Source organism: Solanum pennellii, chromosome 9 (assembly GCF_001406875.1).
Source record: "Solanum pennellii chromosome 9, SPENNV200".
Lineage (NCBI taxonomy): Eukaryota > Viridiplantae > Streptophyta > Magnoliopsida > Solanales > Solanaceae > Solanum > Solanum pennellii.
In genome coordinates this window covers 70,042,047-70,045,573 of record NC_028645.1, presented here as the reverse complement: position 1 = coordinate 70,045,573, position 3,527 = coordinate 70,042,047, and the positions used below count along the sequence as shown (strand labels likewise).

At 34.1% G+C, this 3,527-nt stretch overlaps 1 long non-coding RNA gene across 1 annotated transcript in view; it reads right to left on the bottom strand.

Annotated features, from left to right (window-relative positions):
• LOC107030875 overlaps window positions 1-2,995 on the bottom strand; it is an 11,974-nt gene extending 8,979 nt beyond the window's left edge. Inside the window, exons 1-2 of the long non-coding RNA XR_001458162.2 lie at window positions 2,830-2,995; window positions 2,489-2,559 (exon numbers count right to left, since the gene is read on the bottom strand). This is a non-coding gene — a long non-coding RNA (uncharacterized LOC107030875). The remainder of the gene's footprint in view (window positions 1-2,488; window positions 2,560-2,829) is intronic.
• Between the last annotated feature and the right edge of the window lie 532 nt (window positions 2,996-3,527).

Below are 3,527 nucleotides of genomic sequence, written 5' to 3'. Positions count from 1 at the left end.
GAGTAGAATGAAGCGTGACATTGTTGATTTTGTTGCCCAATGCCCGAATTGTCAGCAGGTAAATTATGAACACCAGAGGCCTGGAGGGACATTTCAGAGAATGCCCATTCCTGAATGGAAGTGGGAAAGAATTGCAATGGATTTCGTGGTTGGTCTTCCAAAAACATTGGGTAAGTTTGATTCTATTTGGGTAATTGTTGACAGGTTAACTAAGTCTGCCCACTTCATCCCGGTCAAGATGAATTACAATGCAGAGAAGTTATCCAAACTCTATATCTCGGAGATTGTTCGATTGCATGGAGTTCCACTCTCCATCATATCAGATAGAGGTACGCAGTTTACTTCTAAGTTTTGGAGAACATTACATGTTGAATTAGGTACTAGACTGGATCTTAGTACTGCATTTCACCCTCAGACCGATGGTCAGTCTGAGCGAACGATTCAGGTGTTGGAGGATAAGCTTCGTGCATGTGTGATAGAATTTGGTGGTCATTGGGATAAATTCTTACCCTTAGCAGAGTTTTCCTACAACAATAGCTATCACTCAAGTATTGATATGGCTCCATTTGAGGCACTGTATGGGAGGAGATGTAGGTCTCCCATTTGTTGGTTTGATGCATTTGAGGAAAGACCTTGGGGTACCGATCTTTGGAGGGAATCGTTAGATAAGGTAAAATTCATTCAGGATAAACTTCTAGCAGCTCAGAGCAGGCAGAAGGAATATGCAGATCGAAAGGTTAGGGACTTGAATTTTATGGAGGGTGAACAAGTCTTGTTGAAGGTTTCGCGACGAAAATATTTCGTCACTATACGTCACTAAACTTGTGACGGAACTCCTTTTTTCGTCCTAAAATTATGAAAGTGGCAACAAAATTCTATAAATATAATGACGACTATGTTCGTCTCTAATAAGTGGTGACGGAAATATTTTATCACTATGACGTCGTTAAACTAGTGACGGACTCATATTTTCGTCACTAAAAGCTTACTAACGAGCGTAATAGCAACAGTCAATAATCCGTTGTTAATCCATCACTAATCATGTTTAGTGACGGATTTTCATTGGATAGTGACGGATTTTGCCAGTCGCTAAACACAATTTTTTTTGTAGTGTTAGAATTCTGCTTTATTTCTAAAAAAAATTAAAACAAATGTTGATTGTGATCTGATCATTGATGACTCAGGAAGTCATATTGCATAAGCATTGATGTCATATGTATATGTCATACAGCTCACACATTGATGACATACTCGATTGTCATACTAATCAAGAATCATAGTTTTCTTCTCTATATACAAAGTGATACATTTGGGAAGACTGAGTTCCCTTATAATCTTAGTCAAATCATGTTTTAAAACTCTTTCTTAAACTTCTCTTTACTTTCTCAAAATCTAAGTTTAAGACAAAAGTGTCATTAAAAGATTCTCAAAATTTATAACGCAAACTATGATTCATGCTGAAATATAGACATGAACAACTCAACTCAAGGATCTCAATAACAATTCAATAATTAGGAATAAAATTTCAAAAAGAATCAGGAACTCAAGAACTCAGAGCTCAACATCAACTCATCTCAAGAATACTCAAATCTAAAGATAGAACCCTAAATTAATCTTTTACTGATATCAAAAGTAGATGTAAGACGTGAGGACGAACTAATCCAATATTATGATAGCCTTACATACCTGAGATGATAAGGCTGACTTGAAAACTTGAACTGATACTTGAAGCTGAAGAACCCTAGTTTCTTCTTTGAGAGAACTAATAACGTGTGAATTTGATTTGTTTGAGGGTTGGGCGTGAATATGGAGGTTATTAGGTCTGGAGATAGACTTAGGAAAGTTAATTGAGGGTAAAAGGTCAATAATACCCTTGTGGGAACATAAAGGGGCCATAAAATCATAAAAACAACATTTTAAGGAGTCTCGTCAGGCCAAAACAACATAACAGAGGCTTCTTGCTGAAAATACTCGGCGGATCGCTCATTGGGATTTAAGATCTACCAAATATACAGAGGCTTAACATTTTAGGGACATTTTGGCAAGCTAACTCGGTTATTCGCTAACCTATTCGGCGGATCGCCAATTGGGCTGGTGAGTTACCTAATTTCCTAGCTCAGGTGTGTTCTAGTTAATAATTATAACTTTTTACTCAGAACTCAAAATAAGGCAAACTTGGTTTCCTTGGAAAGAAGACTCACAACCTTTAACTTGATAGGTCATAAGCTACCTAACTCTTTATATGCCGAGAGATATAGTTATTTGAAGTTGACCTTTATATGAACTCATGCGAGAACTAAGCAGATAAGAATGTTTTGAACTTGACTTCATTTTTTAGGCCTGTTAAGACCCTAGATCACTTTAGATACTCTTGATACTTTTGATAAAGGACTTTATTACACATGAGAAAGTACAAAATAGTTCAGTTTAAGCTCATATACTTACGACGAATAATTCAAATTTTAAGAATAGAATTGTGAGGTCTTACACAGTGATTCACGTCTAAGCTTAAAAATTTTCAGGGTGTAACAATTTGCATCAGCATCATGCATGAATCCCCTACGTTAAAACACAATATGCAAGAATCAAAATTGTTGGACTGAATCTATTTCACATTATTCTATATAACAAAAACAACATAAATACGAGAAGATAGAAATTCTAAAATCCAAGCATTCCTTATACTATTTTATAAGAAAAAAGAACATACTTCAAACGTAGAAAAATTAAGTTGGTTCCAAGATTTTTGGAAGATCTATAGCCACAATTTGTCGTGAAATTCGTTAAAACAAAAATGCCCCAAAATTAATTTTGAAGTACAATAGCTACCTTTTATCCACGAAATGAAAATTTGACTCATTCATTGTCTTTATGTGTGTTTTTTCTTTCACACATTCTCTTCATCCGCAAATTACCGCCAAGAATTGAGAATGGAATTGTGAGGGCTGGAAAATTTTGGCGCAGGGCTTGAGTTTTACAACAGTAGATCTGAAAGGGTTTTACATCAGTTAGTCCGAAAGGTAATGAAATATTGAAGGTAATAAATACAAAATGACACTGTGATTGAGAGATGTGGGCCTCTATTACATTTTAATCTAAAATCATTATTGGCAGTAACATATATTCACTGAATGCTATCAACTTTTTTAATCAAATAAAGCCTAAAACTTGACTATGAAGTACGGTTATATTAATTTTATAAAATTTTAAATAATTTGGTGGATTAATTTAAATAATGACTTAAATTGGTTCAAAACTCATATGCAAGTCACCTTATTATCATTAAAAATAATTTAATTTTAAATTCTAGTTTTATCCCTAATAAAATGATTTTAGTTTTAGAAATATCTAAAAATTATTTTAGATCACACCTATTAAATTTTTTCTTTATTTTCTTAATATTGTGCCAATTAAACATCCCAATTGGAACAGAGAGAGTATTTTGTATTCGCGAACACATTCCATCTTCTGATTGGTCTCTATCATATTTTTCCCAAAATTATACTCCCTCTATTCTTTTTTTTACG